Here is a 10,401-nt window from a genome sequence, read left to right on the forward strand (position 1 = left end):
CACACCTGATGACCAGCGCTGCATCACCAGCGCTGGTCTCGCTACACCGGAAGCAGACCCAGGTGTACAGCCAGCGCTGCAAACAGGGAGTTGCAGCGCTGGCTGAGCTTTTAAGTGTAGACACCTGCTAAGTTACAGCGCTGTAACCCCCTCACCAGCGCTGCAACTTGCAAGTGTAGCCAAGCCCTTAGATTGCATTCCAAATCCATATGTTTCATGAGACAGAACTAAGCATATGTCACTCAACTTGTTTTTCCGATGTACTTATTTCTGTTTGTAGACTATGGAGGGCCTTTTGTAACCTTGATTTATGTGTTCCCAATGAATAATTTAAAGATCAGGCATAGAACCAAACTGAACTCTTTAAGGTTTGAGCCTCTGGAACAGCTACAGATAATTCAATATAGTAGAGGACTGTGAATGATACAATCAGTGATAGAATTAAAAAAATTATTTAAAATAAAATACTTAAGCAAACAGACATTACTATATAACCACACACTGCACTGATACTCACATTCCAAGATGACCAGTCCCTGGATGAGAAGAATGGGTATAATCCTTTCTCTAGTGGTACCTTAATGGTGAATGAGCACACTAATCTAAAGTTAGCATACTACTCATTTTAGAATCAATTATAACAACACCTCTTAATTAATTAAGCCTACCTTTTGCGATAGCTATATTTCCACTAGCACATTTAATATTTCAAATATCATTTACCAGCTATTAATATTGATATCATTCTAATTATCATTTGCATCGGTTCAAATGCTGCAGTTGCCACTCTTGTAAAACATTCAAAAATTCCCCTACACCAGTAATATATTTACTATTTGCATCACTTCTATTAATACCTCTTCTTTGTTCATGCTAACAAACTTAACTTTAGCCAATATGAAGCCAAAACTTTAAGCCTAAAGTCCTGCTCCCAACTTGCATTTCAGCACATTTTCAATTAGCATAAGCAAACATTACCCTGCAGGCTACACTTTGTGTTTGTTTAGTGCACCTACTCTCTTCAAAAGTCCTTTGTACCTTTATGACAATACATTTATTGTTGACTCTGGAGAAAGATGCAGTGTTACAGCTATGATTTCAAAATAGTTTTAACATGGATTGAAATGTTCTGAAGAAAACAAAAGTGATTGCTGTCACCTGATACATTTTGTGTGCTGCATGGATGGACACGTTTTTTGAAATTTATGGTCTGAAGTTTATCAAATGCATGCCCTGCTGAAGCAAAGCAGATAATAAAATAAAAGTACATTTGAATCTAACAGTATTACTTTTAAATCATATTTCACATGTTCTGTGCATGCCAGAGTGTTGTGTGTCTGACAAAACGCAGAATTTGAAGTTGGGAGTGGCGGGCGCCTACAGCACTCATGAGCCCCCCTACAGTAATAAGTTGGTATGCAGGCTAAGCTCTCAAAAAGGTCTGCCAAAACTGTACAAAAAAACCCAAAAAACAGTTGCATGCAATATCTGAAGTTAAGCACTAGGAAACTGCACATGCATCCAATTTGTGCATTCATCTGAATGTTTTGCAGGAATGTCAGTACAAATTTTAAAATTTAGTATCTTTGTGTGCAATAGTTGAGGGGTGGGGAGAACTTTGGTAAGAAAATCACAGTTAGTTTCAAACATCCAAAGGATTATTATTATATGCATCAGTGAGCATTTTTTATTTTTAAGAAGTTTTAAAAATAGGAAAAATTTACACAACCCTGTTTGGAAAAAAAAGTCTTGGTTGATGAAATCTTAAAGAAACTTCTGATGTGTTTATGTTAAATTATTTTGTCATAGTTTAGAATTGCTGAAATGTGTTGCTGATTACAATTGCCCAGCCTTCCTTACTTAAGAGGAAGCATATGAATTGAAAAACCATAAAGAAGGAAACCATTTGAGTAGTTCTCCTGGTAAAGGATGCCTCCCCCTTCTCTTTACAGAAACTACTGCTTGTGTGTTTTATGATTCAATCACATAAACATCATTTAGCTCAAAACCTATCTGAGGTTCCACTTAACACTTTATGGTCATACTGTAAGGATGTGGTGGATGGAAACTATGTCAAATATACTGCTGTTTAAAGTTCCTAAGCCTACACAGCTTTAAAAATCAAAAGGCTCTACTGAAATCATAATGGAAAAGTATTTTAAGGTGGGAAACTAATCTCCAAAAAAACTAATATATTATTTTAAAGAATGTAAAATGAACTCCCTAAGATGGTTTTCAAACACTAGGTTCCCTTGAATATAAACTGCAGGCACTTGTATGGCATGCAGAACTTACTCTGCATTCATAAAGCATCAAAGGCCAGATGCTTCACTTTGAATGGAAAAATGCTCAAGGCCAAAGTTTTGGTACAACTCCATGCCCCGTAAGGACAGCAGAACTTGTCTTAGATGATATCCTTTGATTTCTGCAAATCTGGCTGTAAAAGAGGTTTATAGAGCTGCTTTTCAGAGACACTAGGTCAGTGTCCTCTGCCAAGCCCATACTGGGACTTAACAGTGAAGTCTGTGTTTTCTCCATTCCAGGTATCTCATTCTGAGTCCAGAATATATGACTAATAATTCCTTCCTACACTGCACACCTTCACTCCTAGGAATACGGTTTTCTGAAATACACATATGTTTGTGGCGAGGAAGCAAGGTCCCAATGGATAGTTCAGATGATCAATGCCATGTCACTTTTGAGAAAGAAATTAGTCTATGAAATCCTAATATTAGGTCATCAACATAATAATTTTGTCTACAACTGCAAGAGACTTGTACAGATTTTTGGCTTAACACAGTCAAGTTCCCCTTTCTTAGTTTTAAACATTAGAAAATTAGAACATTTTTAGACCTTGAATTTTATTGCACAATGTGAACATGTGTCCAGTATGCTTTTGGTAGTACATACCGTTGGAGGAGCCCCTTGCTAGGCAACAGCAATGGGAGTACTGTTCTTACACCAGGCACAGAGATATAGCAGAAAACATGCTGCTAGGCAATGGGCTCCCCAGTATGGCAAAGACAATGGTAGCATGAGTGCTGTTGTAGCTTCCTAACAGACTATCTTCACTAGTACCCATGGCACAATGGCGTGAACAATATGTCTCCCCTGAACAACACAAATTTCCAGCAGTGGCTGTTGTTAGTACTGTCCTTTCCAAGCAATATAATTTTCAGCATAAGCAACTTGTTAGTAAGAAAACCAACAGCTTTAGCTGCACATGAAAACAGGAATGTATTCAAGGGTGCAATGCAGGTACTACAAAATATAGCAGTAATTGCTGTCAGTGAAGCTGCTGGCTTTTGGAGCTGTGTGACATTTAAAGCAGGAATAAAGTCTCTTGTTCTTAACTATATGGCCTTGACCTATTTCGCTATTAAAAACATGCCTCACTAAATAATTAGCAAATACAGTTAAACTTCATTGCAACTAAAACTCAAAATAATTATAATTTATTTTATGTAGGCAAACGATATCATAGAATCCAACTGCAACATTCTGCAGTCTAGGATTCTGGGCATGCATCAAGCGATCATGAAGTGAGGGACATAATACGCACAATATTTGATTTTAGTAATCCACCTAGATTGAGTTAGCTAGTCTTGGCATCAGGCCATAGCCCAAAAGTACAGGTATAGCATGTCTCTGACATCACTGATATGCATGCCCCATGTCACAAAATGCTGAATTCTTTACTGTTTTGGAGAAACAGTTTAAATTCCATTGTCTTCAGTCACACGTAGCCTCCCTAAACAGTTTAAACTGTAGCTGTTCTTAACATCCCATAAGGGTGACATTTTGAAAGGTGATGCCAAGTTAATGATCACATACTGTTCTCCATGACTAGAAAGAGGGAAAGAGATTTTTCTCTGCATCTTTCTTTTTATAAAATGATTTTGAAAGTTTGATTTACTGATCTGAAGGAAACATGAGGGAGTTTTCCTTTTAATAACATGCATAGATAACATTGTTACCAGATAATATTGGTCACAGATGAAAAACTGATATTTATGCTTCAATCTTTGGTATAGTTGACAGATGTACAAACTCCAATATAGCCAGGCAGCTCGCCAGACCATGTCTCAGTGTATACCTGGGAACACAAAATATTGCTACTTGATCAGCATTTCTGATTATGATTTCCCACCCCCTCAACCGACCGATCTTACTTTTACTGATGTTACATGTCTTGTTTCATGCTGATTCCACCCAGTTTTGGTTAAACTATTCCCATTTGTTGGTGATCTTCCAACAGAAGATCCAAGGAGCTGAAAATCCACCCTTTTGGCCAGATTAGCAAACTAGCAGGTCATCAATCAGATGTGGAGGCTGCTGTCAGCCGCTTAAATGTATCACTAAAGCTAAATTTTAGAGATGCAATGCAAATCTGATGGAATCCTAAGTGTGACTGTGAAAAGGCATCTAACTTCTAACAATTACATTTAAGTGAATAAGGTGCTAAGAAAAAATAAATTCAGTGGTCTAATCCAAGAATATTATATAGCTGCATAATGTACACCCCTAAAAGTTTAAGTTTACGGCACTGCCTTTGTTACAATCCACATGAGCAAGCAAAAGTATTTATTATTTCTTCTTCTTCATTTGTTTACAAGTTGCATACAAGCTACTTATTTAAATAATTGCAACTATGTTGTTTCCCCAACCTTGCTCTTTCCTTTTGGAGTGAACAGATCCTAGAAATAACTAGTGTCAGCTGTGAATATGAGAGGACAGTTCAAGAATATGAAACAAATGCAAGTGCAAACAGATTTGACTCTTGCTGGGGGCACAGAGAGACATTTTCCCTACCCCATCCACACTATGTGAATGTCATCAAATCCTTTTATATAAATCATATGAGCAGGCACGTGCCTGATTTTCTTTGCAGCTGCTTCCAAGAATCAGACAGCTTTGCCTCTGACAAGGATGTACTTTAACTTCAACTGGCCTGTGATTGAATACTGTTTACAAAGCATACATTAGTGCCACATTCCTACTTTTGAACACTGATATATTCTAAGTTATGCTACAGCGTACAATGTTACTGCACCAAACTGGTGCATAGAAAAGCTTTGACAATCCAGATATTGGATATCATACCTGAACAGGTGAGATTTACATTAACATGCACTTGCAGATATTAAGCCTTGCCTGAATCCTCTATTGTCCTTGCAAACTGTTCAGCATTACTGATTGACATTGGGTCTAGACTGAAAGCAGACAACTGACTCTGGTACTCTGGAATAAGTGGGATGCCAACGTGGTAAACAGTTATTCATTAAGCAGTATCATTTACTAGCATTGCACAGAAGGTTTCACCTACTGAATCCAGTTGCTTTAATTTTCCTAGCAAGTAGTATAACATTATTAGTTTCCTCTTACCATGGTCCCATTGCTACAACACTAGCCAGCCTTCTGAATATAAATTTATGCACTTGAAAATTATTGCAAAATGTTTGCTCCTGGTGTCAACAAATTACATTATGCCAAAACTGGCAAAAAACAGTTTACTTCAGTCCCTGGTAAAATTCAGAACCTCCTAGAATAATCTCATAATAATGTTTTGAAACTCTTATTAGAAATGTCACCATATTTAGAAAGATCTATGAGTAAGGGAAACAAAACATCTGCTTATAAGGTTAAAAAATACAACAGCATGTTCCAGTCCAGAATGTCCTCGTCTGAACTTTCAAGAACTCTGTTTTGTGTAACCAGTAAACAGACTTGTCACTTACATAGAATGAAGCTTCCTGCTAATCCAAAGCCTACAAGTGTGAAGAGCTTTTCCCTTACAAAGACTATTACTATAAATTAAGAGCCACTTTACCTGGCTAACGATCTCTACCTCTTCACAAGCGTTGGAAGGCCTTTCTTCCCTTGCTGCAGTTGCTTGGGACACTGGAGGCCCTGGGTAGCTGGGCTTGTAGAAGCAGCTGCTGTAAAAATTGGGGTTAGGGATGTCTCAATATTCCTTCCCATATGTAACATTGGCAACTTCTCATCTCCTTCCCCTTTCTCCTCTGCTCATATGGAGATAATCCCCTGGGAATTTTGCATTTCATAACTATCTGTCAGGAGATTGAGGAGTCATGCAATGGAATCTGCCTATAGAGGAGTGAGGCTTCACTATAAAAGGAGAGAAAGTCCACTAAAACATAGTCAGGGGGCTTTCCCTCAACTTTAACATAAGAGGAATTTCACTGTCAGGGAGTGTTGGCTATAAGTAGGTTTCCCTGTACATGGTATTAAGGTAACTAATGCCAGACACATTAGTTACAGTCAGAGCCCCATTGTACTCGGTAAGAAAGACACAAAATCATGGAAAGATACAGAACCTAGCCCCAAAAAGGTACTATGTAATTTAAGATGACTTTAACAGTTGATGTTGCAGACAAAAGGAGGCAACAGAGGAGGCAGGACAAGGGCAACATTTATAGGAACAGTGGGTCCACAGGGAGACTGATTCCATGCATTAGTTATACACACATGATGCTTACAAGTTATTTAATAGCTGTTTTTTGAGGGGGGAAGTGTGTTTATTAGTACATAAAATAGATAATAGCCATTCCCACAAATCCTCTACCTGGCAATTATCAGTTGGCAATTTCCTGAAGGCATCAAAGTAGACATGGTTTTGAGAAGGGATCTGAAGGGAGACAGGATCATGGCTGTACCAGTTAGTTCTGGGATAAGGGGTGAAATGAAAGACATTTGTGTAGAAAAATGAGCCAATAGGCAGTTTGACCATGTTGGTGGAGTGGCAACCAATAAAACTAGATAAAATGTGAGGCACTCAGTGGTTAAGAGCCTAAAAGGTGAGGGCCAGAAAGTTGCCATTTGACGTGGCAGACAAGGAAGACTCAGTGTGGAGATTCAATTCAGGTGATATAATTAGGAGAAGGGGTAAGAAAGAACATTTGAGTAATTTTGTTCTAAATAGTGAAAAGGGGAAAAGGCCAATGAGAAGGTTCCAGTTGTCAAAACAGGAGAAAGTGAGGGTAATTCTGGATGCTAGCTTTAACTGTGTGTAGTGACAGAGAAGGCCAGATCTTGCAAATTTACATGTAGCTAAAATTCTATTTTTACCTCTAAATTGGCTAGATGTTACTTACCAATCATTTCCCTTTAGGAGTAAGCTTAATAAAGTGAGTAGAGCATACCTGTATAAATATATTCAGAGTATCTGTCAACAAAAAATAAGGACCATCTGTACCATTCCCTAGTTGTCCTACTTAACATTACGCTATTAAACAAGCATCAATAAGAATATATCCTGTAACATATTGGAAAGCTTCCAAACACAATGAGCCAAACTGCACTCTGTTTACACCAATGTAAACAAAGGTTAGAATTTGGCCCTGTCTTCTTACCACAGGTGCTTGAATACATTCTTAAATTTTAGCATTCAAGTAAAGAATCATTGCTTGTCTGAAAATCTGGCAAGATATACATTTTTATTTAAAACTATTTCATTTTGAAGAGCCATCATGAACCTGAATCCAATATATAGAAAAGTCTTAATCTACATTGCTTTTAATAAATGGTGTTAAAAGTGAAATAATTTTTAAGAGTCCAGTTTAGATTCCAATATTTTATGATGATTTCTTCTCTGAAATCCAGTAATTTTGGCCAAAAATAGACTGGCCAACGTTACTGGATTTGCTTCAATGGCCTTTAGCTCAGGCCCAGAAAAGGGTGAGAAGAATAAATAATTCTATATAAATTATTCATCAATTAACCCCCCCTTAGACATAATTAACTGATTAGTAGTATTTCATAATCTGTAGAGCTGGTTGAATCTTGGACACATTTATTTATGACTAATTTTTTCTCAGTTTGTTGGGGGAAAAAGCTGGCAAATAATTATCCAGGAATATTAAAGGGACCATCTCTCTTACTCATTTTGCCTGCCTTGTAGTGATGTTGCCTTTTTCATCTAATTTACAATGAACTTCTGTGAACCACTGAATGCCATCAATTACTTACCCACATTCACATTGGAATTTTACTTCTAATATCCATAATCACAGAACCACTGGCTTCATTATGACCACACACCTTACCGTAGGGCCTGGCTTGAGTAGCCAGGTCAGATGCTGGGCTGATGTAGGGGAGGAAACAGGGAGACGTTTTTTCAACAAAGCCTATGGAGGCTTTAGTTTAGTTTAGCCATGTCCTGCCCGGCTGTCCTTAATGGACTCCAATTCAGGGAGTGAGTTCTGTGATATTCCTGGGGTACCCCCCTCCACATCCTGCCCCTTTTCTTGGGCCAGGGATTTGTGCTTGTTTGAGGGGTACAGTGTGCATGCACTTGTTGCTGAATGCGTACTGATTTAGAAGTAGAAATGTTGGGGTAATTTTTATTGTATTTGTCTATGCTGTGCAATTTTTCTCTTTCTTCACTCACATCACCTCTCCTGAGCTGCCTGATCACACCTGATTATTCCTTTCATTATTTCTTTTCTGTTTCTTTACTCCTTCACTACTCTGGCTCATTGTCTTGCTCCTGAGCCTAAGGAGGGCTGTGTTCCAGGGTGCTCAAAAAAAAAAAAAAAAAACGTGTTCTATAGCAAATTACTGCACCACAAGAATCTTCTCTGTTCATGAAATGCGGTCAGGTGAAAGACCGACGTAGCTCACTCGCAGATTTTCTCTGAGCACGTGCTTTGTATGTAGGCTCTCCATTCTGTCCTAATGCCACTAGTTCACAAGAGAGAGGATCGGTAGCTCTAAAACCTCGCCAAGGTTATACGCTGGCAGAGAGAGTTTAAAAAAAAAACACGATGATATTTGTGACAAATAGGGTTTTACTATTGTCATGAATTCCAGCGGTTAGCAGGACAAAAATTGCTCTTTAGCCAAGGTCATTGCATTGGAGCCAGTGGTACACATCTGCTTGATAAGTAATTTTCACTAGAAGATCTCCGAAACTGAGGATATTTAAAGCTCTCCAGTTCCTTCATTCAGGTAGGCACTGGCACCTTTTAAAATTGTGGTGCGCTCTGAAGTGTTGTCAGATTTGCTGAAATAACAAGTCTTTAACTGGATTTGGTGTGGGTTCGAAATTTCTGATTGGGAATTATGATTTGTTATTGTCTTCTTCAGCCAGAGTGTGTATTTCCCAAGGGTAGCTAGCCCTCTTAAGTCCAGTGTCCTGGGTAAATCCATTGATTTGGCTTGATTCTGGCAACAAGCCTAGCATAGCCATATCCTGCAATAACATCGTGTCCCATTAAATTTAATGGGCGTCCATATGGGGCTGGAGTTTGCCCAATGGCGAGCTCATTATTGGACAGGTCCCCAGCTTACTTAGAGCCCCCTTCCAGGTTAAAAAAGATGCAGTCTTCAGTCAACTTCCGGACCTAAAAACTTTGCACCAGTATGGAGGATAGCTCAGTGGTTTGAGCATTGGTCTGTAACTCAGAGTGGTGAGTTTAATCCTTGAGGGGCCACTTAGGGATCAGGGCAAAAAATTGGTCCTGCTAGTGAAGGCAGGGGGCTGGACCCAATGACCTTTCAAGGTCCCTTCCAGTTCTAGGAGATTGGTATATCTCCAATTATTATTTTATTATAGCTCTGCACTGCTAAACAAAGGTGGCTGCAATTCAACAGTGGGTGTTTGTAGTGGTTAACTTTGTAAAACATATGGAGGTATAGAACATTATATACATGTGTGCTAGCCAGGCTATCTCCAATAAGATGATCAACTTATAACATTGCCAGATCTCATCTGGAAACAATGGATTCTGAAGGCATTATAATTTGTCACCTTGCACGACTGGACTGATAACTACACATAAACATAGTCAAAGATGTTAGAAGTAAACAGTTGTTGGGTACAGACTATTGATTGTATCTGTGTGCAGCACAGACTTGTACAATGTACAGAAGCAATGATATTTTTATATTTAGAAATGTGAGTGCATTTTATGTTCTTTATAGAATATATTCAGAGGTCAAAACTTTGATAATTCCCAACTTGACAGATAATGCTGGCAATGAACTTGCTCTTAAAAGGAACAAGTCATTCTAGCCTCAAAAATGTAGATTTTGCAAGAAAAGGTTTTACAAAGTTATTAGAATATTGATTTTTTTAAATATCAGTGAACAGTAATTTAAGTGCTAATAGTCTCAGTGTTGCAACCCAATAACAAAAGGCTTGCACTAGTGCAAACAAAAACCAGAATATCCAATCTGAGTGAAATTCAAAAAGTAAACAAAGCAAATTGGGATTTAAAAATTGTTTTAATAAAGTATTACCACTAATGAAGATAAGGGATTTCTAAGCATATGTCTCTGCATGCACAGGAATCACCTGAGTGCTTAAGTTTGCAATTTTTACCATTTTTAATGGTGAGATCGTGTCTCCTGCCAAACATAGCTACCATGGCTGGTTGG

This window comes from Chelonoidis abingdonii, chromosome 6 (genome assembly GCF_003597395.2).
Source record: "Chelonoidis abingdonii isolate Lonesome George chromosome 6, CheloAbing_2.0, whole genome shotgun sequence".
Classification (NCBI taxonomy): domain Eukaryota; kingdom Metazoa; phylum Chordata; order Testudines; family Testudinidae; genus Chelonoidis; species Chelonoidis abingdonii.